Source organism: Cyprinus carpio, chromosome B1 (genome assembly GCF_018340385.1).
Source record: "Cyprinus carpio isolate SPL01 chromosome B1, ASM1834038v1, whole genome shotgun sequence".
NCBI classification, from domain to species: Eukaryota; Metazoa; Chordata; class Actinopteri; order Cypriniformes; family Cyprinidae; genus Cyprinus; species Cyprinus carpio.
Genome location: NC_056597.1, coordinates 32,526,233 through 32,538,639, shown reverse-complemented (window position 1 = coordinate 32,538,639; position 12,407 = coordinate 32,526,233).

Here is a 12,407-nt window from a genome sequence, read left to right as displayed (position 1 = left end):
TGTCCTACAGTCGCGGGATCGATTATATTCCGGGTAATGCGACAGTCATTTCTTTCTTTAAGACAGAAGCTGAACTCTTGTGCCCGAGGATCACATCATCTCCGGCGCGTCTCCATAGTGACAGCGCCTCTCTAGAGTGTATGAGAGAGTGTGTGTGTGTGTGTGTGTGTGTGTGTGTGTGTCAGGCATGCAGATGGCACTAGGGACGGGGGGGACATGACCCCCCCAGATTCATAGTAACCCGATCTGTCCCCCTCACTGTCTCAATGAAAGGCTCTGTTGGTAAACAGAGGATTAATCAGAGTTTCTGCTATGTACATTAGTCTAAGTACTGGCGAACCTGCCCACCATTACTTAAACGTGTACTAAGCGATTTTTGAAACACGCTTTTGACCGCAGTGTCTGACAAAGTCCCAAAACACACTTGTAGCCAATCAGCAGTAAGGGGGCGTGTCTTGTCCTGATAGCGAGAAGACAGCGCTCAGTTTGAGTGCACAGGACGCATATTACATCACATTTACATTTAGTCATTTAGCAGACGCTTTTATTCAGCATATTAGCAGATCGACTGTAGATTGAGAGAGATGGCGGATAAAAAAGAGGAAAATATCAGAGAAACAAAACATTAAAAAGAAGGGTTATAATCAGGTAAGAGGTAGGACCCGTGTAAATATCGGAGCAGCCTTCCAGCGGTGGAGAGAAACTCAAGGAGTGGGAAGGGCTTGAGGCTGAGGTTGCTTTGTTTCTTTTTGATAGGTGAGTAACGTTGATTTTGCTTTGTTTCACACAACTTATCCACGTTGGCTTTTATTTGAATCTGCTTGTGTGTCATCCTTAATTGTTTCCGCGATCGTCGTTGCCATGGTTGCGTATGTACGTGTGGGGCGAAGATTTCAAAACAGGGGTGAGGTACGGTGGCAACTTCACAAAACACATTCAAATAGAAAAAGCACCAGCAAATTAAGAAAACATCTTCATCAGTTTGACAGCACACGTGCTGCAAATACTTGCAACACAAACAAATACAGAAACGAGCTGCAAATATTCAACACAAACAAAATTACCCCAACAAAACGAAAATTAACTTTTTTTTTTTTTTTTTTTTTGCGTATTGATTACCATTTCTATAAACACAGTTGTACAAATACCATGGTTACACTATGGTTAGAGTAGTAAATCCATGGTTAATTTGTGCATGATTACAGTAACAATTTTTTTGTTTGACGTTTCGATGTTTATGTTCTCTTGTGTGTGTGTGCTACGACTCCTGACCCCGGGGTCCTATGAGGAGCTGGTAGCTGCCTCAATTGTGCCTGGGATCATATACACGTGCATCTCAAAAAATGTGAATATCATGGAAAAGTTCTTTATTTTTTTGTAATTTAATTCAAAAAAGCAAACTTTCTTATATTCTAGATTCATTGCACAAACTGAAATATTTCAAGAGTTTTTTGTTTTAATTCTGATGGTTACAACTTGCAGTTTAGAAAAATTAAAAATTCAGTATCTCAAAAAATTTTTTATATTTTATATTAGATCAATCAAAAAAAAAATTGCAAAACAGAAATGTTCAAGATCTCCAAAGCAGGTTTAATTATGCACTCAATGTTTGGTTAGGGCTCCTTTTGCAGGAATCACTGCTTCAGTGCGCCGTGGCATGAAGGTGATCAGCCTGTGGCTCTGCTGAGGCGTCATTGAAGCCCAGGTTGCTTTGATAGCGGCCTTCAGCTCCTCTGTATTGTTTGTCAGATGTTACTTATCTTCCTCTTCACAATACCCCATAGATTCTCTGTGAGGTTCAGGTCAGGTGAGTTGGCTGGCCAATCAAGCACGGTAATATCACGGTCAGCAAACCACTTGGAAGTGGTTTTGGCACTGTGGGCAGGTGCTAAAGTCCTGCTGCAAAATGAAATCAGCATCTCCATAAAGCTTGTCAGCAGATGGAAGCATAAAGTGCTCCAAAATCTCCTGGTAGAAGGCTGCATTGACTTTGGACTTGATAAGAAACAATGAACCAACACCAGCAGACGTCACGGCACCCAAATCATCTCTGACTTCAGAAACTTCACACTGGACTTTGGATTATGTGCCTCTCCAGTGTGCCAGACCTTGATTTCCAAATGAAATGCTAAATTTACTTTAATCTGAAAAGAGGACTGTGGACCATTGAGCAACAGTCCAGTTCTTTTTCTCCTTACCCCAGGTGACACGCTTCTGATGTTTTTTCTGGTTCAGGAGTGGCTTGGTTCTAGGAATGTGACAGCTGTAGCTCTTTTCCTGAAGACGTCTGAGCGTATGACTCTTGATGCGCTGACTCCGGCTTCAGTCCACTCCTCGTGAAGCTCTCCCAAGTTCTTGAATCAGCTTTTCCTGACAATCTTCCCAAGGCTGTGGTCCTCCGTGTTGCTTGTGCACCTTTTCCTACCACACTTTTTCCTTCCAGTCAACTTTCTATGAATATATTTTGACACAGCACTCTGTGAACAGCCAGCGCTTTCAGCAATGCTCTTCTGTGTCTTACCCTCTTTGTGGAGGGTGTCGATGATCGTCTTCTGGACAACTGTTGCATGTTCTAAACTAGCCCAAGAGGTACCCAGTATTTATAATCAAAATTAATCAAACTAATCAAGCTCAAAAAGGAATATTCTAATTTTTTGAGATACTGATTTTTTTATATTTTCCTAAGCTGTAAGTTGTAACCATCAGAATTAAAAAAAAATAAAAAATCTTGAAATATTTCAGTTTGTGTGCAATGACTGTAGAATATAAGAAAGTTTGCTTTTTTGAATTAAATTACAAAAAACAAAGATCTTTTCTATGATATTCTAATTTTTCGAGATGCACCTGTACTATCATCTACGACTGAGCTGGTGATTTTTCTGGACTGAAAAAAATTGTCTGCTGGACAGCTTGGTCCCCAAAGTTAAAAAATCCTATCTGCGCCCCTGGTGTGTGTTACTGCGTGTGTGTGTGTGTGTGTGTGTTTGAGAGTGTTTGTGTGTGTGTGTGTATGAGAGAGTGTCTGTGTGTGTGTGTGTGTGTGTGTGTGTGTGTGTGTGTGTGTGTGTGTGTGAGTGTTTGTGTGTGTTAATGTGTGTGTGTGTGTGTGTGTGTGTGTGTGTGTGTGTGTGTGTGACATATCAGGACACAACTTTGTATAATGTCATGGGTGTGACACAGGTATTACAAGGAGAGGGTGACTTACGAGGATATAACCCATGTCCCCATTTTTCAAAACGTTTATAAACCATACAGAATGAGTTTTTTTGAGACAGTAAAAATGCAGAAATTTTCCTGTAAGGGGTAGGGTTAGGTGTAGGGTTGGTGTAGGGCAATAGCAAATACAGTTTGTACAGTATAAAAACCATTATGTCCATTATGTCCCCACTTTTCACAAAAACAAACATGTGTGTGTGTGTGTGTGTGAGAGAGAGAGAGAGAGAGAGAGAGAGAGAGAGAGAGAGAGAGAGAGAGAGAAAGAGTGTGTGTGTTAGTATACCTGTTTTAAAAATTTAAACCTGAATACACACAGATTCATGGGGACTCAAGTTACGATGGGGACTTAAATTGAGGTCCCCATGGGTACAAAAGCTTATAAATCATACAGAATGAGTTTTTTTTGAGAGAGTAAAAACGCAGAAAGTTTTCTGTGAGGGGTAGGTTTAGGGCAATAGGAAATATGGTTTTGAACTGGTAGTGAACCAGACTGTGTGTGTGTGTGAAGGAAAACAAAGATTTGCATTTCATATATTTCACATATTTTAGGTAATTTGAAAGATAATGGAAAGCGCAGCACCGAGCCGGTTCCATTAGGCAGCCAATGTTTTAATAAGTTTGGTTTTCATTCATGTTCCTGCTTTATTATTGTGCTGAGTAACATCAGCTAACAGTGAACACTTCTGCTACTGCAGTCTTGCTTCGGTTACACATGCTGACTTTTAACACCAGAGTTGTATACGTTGTTAAAGCATTTTGCAGTAAAGATGAGAAATGACTCCTAAAGATGTTAACAGAGCTTTGTCAAATCTCACCCTGTATTGTCAGGTGGGTCAGTTGTTATTTTGTCAGTTAATCAGCTAAGGCACCACAGAGTCTGATCACGATTAACAGACACTGATCACATGACTTTTGCTCACGTGACCACCAAATGCGATCTCGTTTGAGTGGTGACATTTAAAGCCTGAGACACACTGACACTGTACGATTTTAGCAATCCTATGAGATCACTGCAGATCACACTGTGCGATCATGCATATCTTTCAGTGAAGCAGGGTTCTGTGATCAGTAGTAAATCTCCATCCGAAGGCCAGAGAAACTCCAAATACACCCCGCAGAAGAAACCCAGGAAATGCCTATCACTGCAGCTGAATTAAAAAGAAGATTCAACTGCTTTCATTGTGTCAACGTGACTAATAAACACAGGACTATGACAATATATGGTTTATCTGAATTCGTATTATTATAATTTTAATTATAATAAAGTGTATCTATAATGCAATGCTAATCGACATAGACTTTATTTATCACTGCTTAGAATACTATGAAATATGTTGCGTGCCTGATTCTGTGTAAGAAGCCACATCATCTCACAGAAGGATGTATTTCAACCACTCGACTGACGTTATGAAGTGAGTTTGGAGTAAAAACATGTTATTAAATGTGGTATTTTCATGTGCTCTCAGAGAGAGCAGCATTTACTACACAGAGCCATAGTTCACTGAGAAGCTACAAACAGATTTCATTATCTCTAACGATTTCTTTGATTTCATAATCGTCGATTATATTGTTTGCGTAGCTTGTCAGTGAACTACGGCTCTGTGTAGTAAATGCTGCTCCATCTGAAAGCAGGTGATGGAGATTTACTACTAATCACAGAACAGGCTTTACTGACGAGGCGCGCAAGATAATCACATCTGATAAATCGTGCAGCGCTAAGCACCAGTACATCCTGAATTAGTGCAACATAACAGAATCAAATAAAGTCTGTTGCATACGTCCCCCCTCACAAAATAAATGTCCCCATTTATGTGCTAGAAGAACGAGGTCAACAGTCAGAAACATTTACATTTAATCATTTAGCAGACGCTTTTATCCAAAGCGACTTACAAATGAGAACAGTAGAAACAATCAGATCAACGAGAACAACAACGGTATACAAGTGCTATGACAAGTCTCAGTTAGTCTAGTACAGAACACGTAGCCAGGGTTTTTTTTTTTTTTTTTTTTGAATATGATAGACAAGAAAAAGAAAAGGTAAGTACTAGTATTAGTTGGTTAAGTGCAGGCGAAAAAGATGAGTCTTTAGATGTTTTTTGAAGATGAATAAAGACTCAGCTGTTTGAATTGAGATCGGGAGGTCATTCCACCAGCTGGGAGCAGTCCAGGAAAAAGTCCGTGAGGGTGCGTAAGATTGAACTAGTGAGTTTAGGTATGTTGGCACCGTGAAGAAACAATAAACATCTGTGTACAATAAGACACAAATGTTCAGAGCACATTTTTAACATAGTGGCAACAAGCCTATTAATAGAACACAACATTCCCTCATATATTTTTAGCTTTTTGTTTGAACTCATTTCTCTTTCCACCTTTGTGGGGTGTTTTTTTTGTACACTGTATAAGTTTACACTGTAACTTTTCAGACCTCAATTTTCAAACCTTTGTTCTTTCTTTTTGTATAGAAGTCAGGGGCAGGAATGCAGGCTACACAAATAAAACTGTCCTTTTACCTATTTGAAAAGCTTGTTTGAATGAGACACAATAAACGCCACAGGTATCAAGATTGAATGCCAACCCAAAGTGTATTAAATAAAAAGACACAGAAAAACGATATATACAATATATACAATAAATGAATGGGTGTGCGTTCGTACTGTCCTTTAAAGTCCAATTTTATGTGTGTGTTTTCGGTTTGGCCTCAACAGTGAAGTACATTGAGTCTGGGAGCACGTAGAGGAACAGCGATGTCCTGTGAAGAAATCCAAGATAAATAGTCCCATGAAGTTCGACTATTCCACAAGGAGTATCCCAAGAGTCACAGCATAAAAAACAGCAGGGTGTATGAGACGATCGATTGTTGGTTACATCCCAAAATGAGCACATTGAGTGCTACTGCTCGACGCTGATAAACTGGCTTCTTTTATCGGAAGTGTAAAATCAGCTGATTCAGATGATGTCATGGGATTCCCGGGCACGTCGCGACGGAACTCTTGTGAGAAGAAACAGGGTCCACAACACTCGGTCGGGCCAATACAAACAAAGGGACCACGTTAACAGCTGGGTCAACATTCTGCATAGCTCTAATGTCTGATAAACTGTAGGACAAAGCATTAATGGGAGACATGCTGTCTGAATTGTCAAGTTCTCCTCGGTTGCATCACCTGCAGAATCATGGACTACAAAGGAACGTGGAATGTCAGTGTCTGTTAGATTAGAACTCACCACATTCACTTGCAGTGCTACTTTAACACTGTCCATTAAACTGAGAGCGGCCTCCAGCTCACTCGTCCATTACCGGCCCAAGACTCAATCCCACAACCTTAGGGTTAGGAGTCAAACTCTTTAACCACTAGGCCACGACTTCCTCATTTGCGCTTTATATGTATATATATAAAATAAAAAGTACCGATAAGAATACTGTTAAAGTCCTGGATCGATAAGCAGCATCGGTAAGAGTAGTAAGACCGTTAAAACCTTAACGACACCCATCCCTAATGTTCATGGCCATCTTTGAATTTGGTTTGTTTTGGTATGATAATGTTGATAGGTGTTGGATCTGTTTGTTGCCTTTTCTGCTGGATCAGGGTATCGGTCAGACGAGACCGATCTAAATTTGATAATAGTGCATATACTATTGTGCTATTGTTAAGCCCCACGAAAGACACAAAAACATTGTAAAGCACCATAATGTTTTCGTAGTTCCACAGTTTAATGTGAAGTAGAGATGGATATTCAAGTCAAGCTGACATAAACTCTTCTCTCCGCTGCGTCTGTCTGTCATCATCCTTCATTCAGCATTCAAACTGTGTTCGGTTACTACAGTAAAGACCATGAAACTCTCTTCAAGAGAGCACAATAATTTTATAATAATATATTTTAATAATTTTAAAAGAATATATTTAGGCTGCTTGTTTTTCATGAATGTATTTTACCACAATACAAAGAGCAATGTGTAACATTTTACCAGATTTAGTCCTGCACTTATTAACTTTTGTTTCTCACTAAATAATGTTTCACTAAATGTTTAGTTTAGTTTAAAGTTTTTATAAAATTATTGTACACACATAATTTTTTCTAGAATACTTTTGCTTGAATTATCCACTAGCCTAGTTTATAACAGTATTTTTTGTCATAGATTATTGTATTGTAATATTATGATTAGATATTTTTTCATTTGTTATTTTTTATTTGTGTTTAGTTGTAATTGTGGTGATGATCAGGTCAACACACAGAAGTATAGAAATTCTACACTGATTTAAAAAAACAAACAAACTGTGCTTATATTAGATAGGATCTGAACTGGCTGATACTCGGAATATTTGGTATCGGATCGGTTCTGAGAAAATGGTATCATTGCATCCCTACTTTGAATCTCTCTCACTGTATGACACAGGACCACCGATTAGAGCCAAGATCACAGAAATCACCACGATTGTTTCACGATGCCAATCTTTCTCTGGGACAGCCGAAAATCCTGCAGTTTCCAGTGCATTCTGACTGACAGGATCCCTATGTAGTGCTCACTGTTCCCTACTCCCTAAGCATCGCTCATGTGGAACGCACCAGAAGAACATCATCACAGAAAGGCAATGACAGGGTCACGCAGATTATACATAAGTCATTTATTTCACAATCAAATTTAAATACATATAACATATAAATAAATTCTGTATCTAATAAAGTCAATGTATAGGTTTAAACTGTTAACAGATTGCAGTGGTCTCATCCCCTGCACTTTCTTCTCATAGGGATTTTAATTAGATATAATATTTAAGTAAATTGTGTTTTTTTTAGTAGGTTTTGTTTCTCGTGTTTTTATAGTAGGTTTTTTTTATGATGTTACATTCATCACTGTAAATGTTGATGTTTAATTTAGTTTGTATAATAATAACACAATAAGCCTTCAGGAAACTCTTTGCCTGGCTCTGCTCCATCGTTAGTTCAGACTGGTGCGCCGCTCGCAGTGCCCTTCAGAATAGGGTATGGCTAATATGACCTAAAATCAAAACCTCAATCAATTGAACATTTTACCTTGGTTACAATTATTAAATGATTAATTTATTTTTACTCTATTTATTTATTTTTGTCCTCATAGTTCTTTTAAGGTTTGTACTGTAAATATACTGAACTATTAAAGGTGGGATATATTTTCCTTACATCTTAAGGAAAAAAATAATTAAAAGTAAAAAAAAGGAAACAAAACTATTTATGGTTATTTGTTAAATATTTCAAATAATTGAAATCAAAGCACACATTACTTGAAATGAAGTCTAATTTCAGTTTTTTTGTAAAAAGCAAGTTTGCCTACTCTGCCATGCTGCCTTCAAATACAAAAGTTGCCATGCCAAATAAATCTGCAAAGCTGGCCCCGCCTCCAGGGTTTTCTGATTGGTCCACTGTTTTGGAACTGACACTGATGAGTGGCGCTGCATGTAAAAGTTTAAATACGTTTAACACACCACTCACTTGCAGTATGCTATTAAGGGGAAAGTATTAACAGGATTAAAACAACTAAATAACAGACATGGGAAAATCACGCTGGGGAGAAGTTGAGAATTCTTTTCGATTATTCGTCCAGCCCTACTTCTCTCACGTAAGAATACCCTGTGAAGTCCACTTAGGGGTGAATGGAGCGCACCTTTACTCTCACACACGCTTTTATCCAAACAGATTTAAGCTTAGGAAATGCTGCAAACACTAAATACACGCAGACGTTCTTCAACGCCAGAGTGAAGCTTTGCATCAAGGTCTAGGAGTGACACGCCAAAATAAAATGAAGGAATCCCTTACAAATGTTATTATTCAAATATAACGAACGAATAGGAATATTGGATTCATGTTTTGAAATGTGGTTAAAATAAAACGAATGAATAATGTTATTTCATGTCTACATTATTTTTTTATGATTTAAATCATGGAATAAGCCTCTTTTTCTAAAATGAGTAACTGATTGTTAGATACAGTGCTGAGGGGTTCACGCAGAGCAAGGCTATAACACCGATCTCATAATCCGCTTAGAGCTCTGTCCAGTGCAGTCAGAGCCTGAGACGATCTGGGGTCAGAGGTCGCGCACATCATCAGTTAACGCTAATGAAGGAGAATGGCGGGTAATTGCGTCGGGGAGCGAGGGAGCGCTGTGATATCGCTCTCTCATTCTCAGATCCACTCTTTTCTTTCTCCGGCACTCAGAGGACAGAGCTCAACTAAAATTCCTCATTTTAATTTGTTCTGTAATTAGCGAGCAGCCCGATCTACTTAACTACAGACTTCACTAAGCAAACAGCGGCGCTCCTCTCGGCGTCCCGCGGGAACACCGCTGCCAAAGACACTCCAGCTTTGGTTCTGCTGTATCAGTTTCATTTCCTCTCTTCCCTTATTCCTGCATAAAACGCACTGCAGCTGCTACAGGACCTTAGAGAGCACAGCTCAGAGCAAAGTCACCTTCAGCGCCGCTCGTGATGGAGGAACCGGCCTTCTGCTGCCATTAAACCACAGAAGAAGAAGAAGAAAGAGCAAACTCTCAAGGAATTGAACGTAAGCGCACAAGAAATATTGTGAACAGACAGACAATATCTGGAGGAAAGAGTGTTAATAATTCTCGACTCTGCACTGCTTGTATTTGTCCGGCAGATTATCAGCTGCAAAACAATTATCTTTACACTTTTTCAGATTCTTAGGGCCAGAGCAAATGAGCATGAGAGCGCTAGAATCCACTAGAAGCGCTGCAGCTCTCCTGACAGTAACGAGCGACTGCGTCCAGAGCTGTAGATGATGACCAGCACAAACCTTCATACTTCACCTGAAGGCTCTCCTCTCGTCTGAGAGCAAAACGCCTCCAAACGACCGTGTCAATCAGAAATTGATTATGTAAATATAGTAGATAATAATCACATATCCAACGACACCACGTTTCATTCTTCATTAATTATCACACCAAGAAACAGCTATGATAGTTTAGTCAACACCAACGGAAAACAAGTGTTAAAGCTTTGTAAAGGTTTAGGGCTATACATTAAAGGCAGAACCAGAGGAGATCGTTTAGGAAGATTCACATATTGCTCCAGATTAGGAGCCAGTGTAGTCCATTACTCAATTACAGACATTTACACAAACTTTATTAACGCCTTTACAGTTAGACCTCAACTTCCCATTTCTGACCACTGCCAAACAGTCCTTTACCTGAAACAGTCCTGTGACAGGGTCAGAACTCCCCCAAACATGAAAAACTGTTCCCCTTAAATCCAAAACCCAGCTGGAACCAATCTAAAGCTGAACAATACACAGAAAACATGAGCAGCTCTGTAATACTAAAAATGCTGGACGACTTTATGTCCACAGATTTCACTCCAGATAATGGAATAAACTCAGCAACATCCAATCTTAATTATATATTTCAACCTTTGGCCTATATCTAACATTAAACAACCAAACAAACATAGAATAAACCAAACAAAAAATAAAAAAGAATATGTGGTTTGATAATGAATGCAAATGTCTCAGAAAAGACCTTCGACGACTTGCTAATAAAAAGCATAAAGATCCGGCCAATCAGACGCTACGCCTCGCCTACTCCAACTGCCTGAAAAATTATAAAAAGCTCATTTGTAACAAAAGAGATCAATATTATGAAGCTAAAATTGATGAAATTGATCAGTCAATAGACCAAAACAATTTCTGGAATCTCTTTAAAAAATTTGAAGGCCCCAAATCAGACACATTCCTCCAGAGCGGCACAGTCTGGAGCTCTTACTTTAAAACTCTTTACCAAACACTAGAACCAGACCTCAACCAGCCCCAAACTACAACTAGAAGATTTGAAGAAAACTATCAAAAATTACCAAAACCCACTGGACATGATTATAACAACATCAGAAACATCAGAGCACATTAAAAACCTCAAATTAAAGAAGACAACATCAGTAATGAGATGCTCAAACTCAGCAGTCCTTCCATAACTCAAGCTCTGGTCAAACTATTCAATCTGATCTTATCGTCTGGTGACTTCTCTGAGGCCTGGTCTGAAGGACTGATCACACCTATATATAAAAAAGGAGATAAACTGGATCCCAGTAATTACCGTGGCATCTGTGTGGGCAGTAACCTAGCAAAGCTCTTCTGTAATATAATAAACATTCCTCACAACACACAACATCCTAAATATGCTTTTTACCAAAACAACGTACATCTGACCTGATATATTTTTTCTAAATTATATTTTTCAAAGTTCAACATCTATTCTCAATTAAACTATTTACATGTTTTATTGATTTAAAAAAACCTTTCGATTCTATTTGGCATGACGGTTTAGCTGTTCAGCTGAGCCCAACACTGTTGAACATCTACATCAACGAGCTGCAGAAGCTCTGGAGCGCTCCGGCAGCATCCCGGGCCTCGCTCTGTACCACTCTGAAGTCAAACACCTGCTGTATGCAGACGACCTGCTTCTGCCGAGGGTCTCCAGCACAGCCTGGCCCTGCTGGAACAGTACTGTGAGGAGTGGGCACTGACGGTCAACCTGGACAAAACCAGGTCATGGTGTTCCAGAAGAAGGCCAGGTCTCAGGGAAGCAGAATCCAGTTCAGTTACGGAGCAGAAGTCCTTGAGCACAGCACAATTTACAATTACCTGGGCATCGAGAGCTCAGCGTTAGGGGGCTTCAGTCTGGCCGTGAAGACCCTGAATGAGAGGCTAAAAATAAATTTTTAAAAATTGGGATAATACTTCAATAGAATAACTACAACTAGAAATGATCAAAAACATGTTAGGGGTCCACAGAGGCACGTCCAGTGATGCCAGCAGAGCTGAATTTGGCTTCTATCCACTGAAGACTGAGATCCAGAAGAGATGTGTTCAGTTCTGGCATCACCTCCATCAATCTGATCCTGATTCAATCCGATATAAAGCCCTCCTCGCCAATGAAACCTCATCCTCTGAACACGCTCGATCTTCAGCTCGTCCATCAAACCCAGCTCCTCACTGACTACAGCTTCATCCCCAAAGACATTATTAAAGAAATGGACAAAAATCTAAAAGACACTCATGATGAATCTCTAAAAATACACTTTGACCTTCAAAATAAACTCCAATGCTACTCAACCCTAAACAGAACCAGTAAATTTCCCAAGAAATAGAGAGAGGAAGACATAGACACACATGGACAGAGCGAGAGCAGAGGATCTGTAGACACTGTG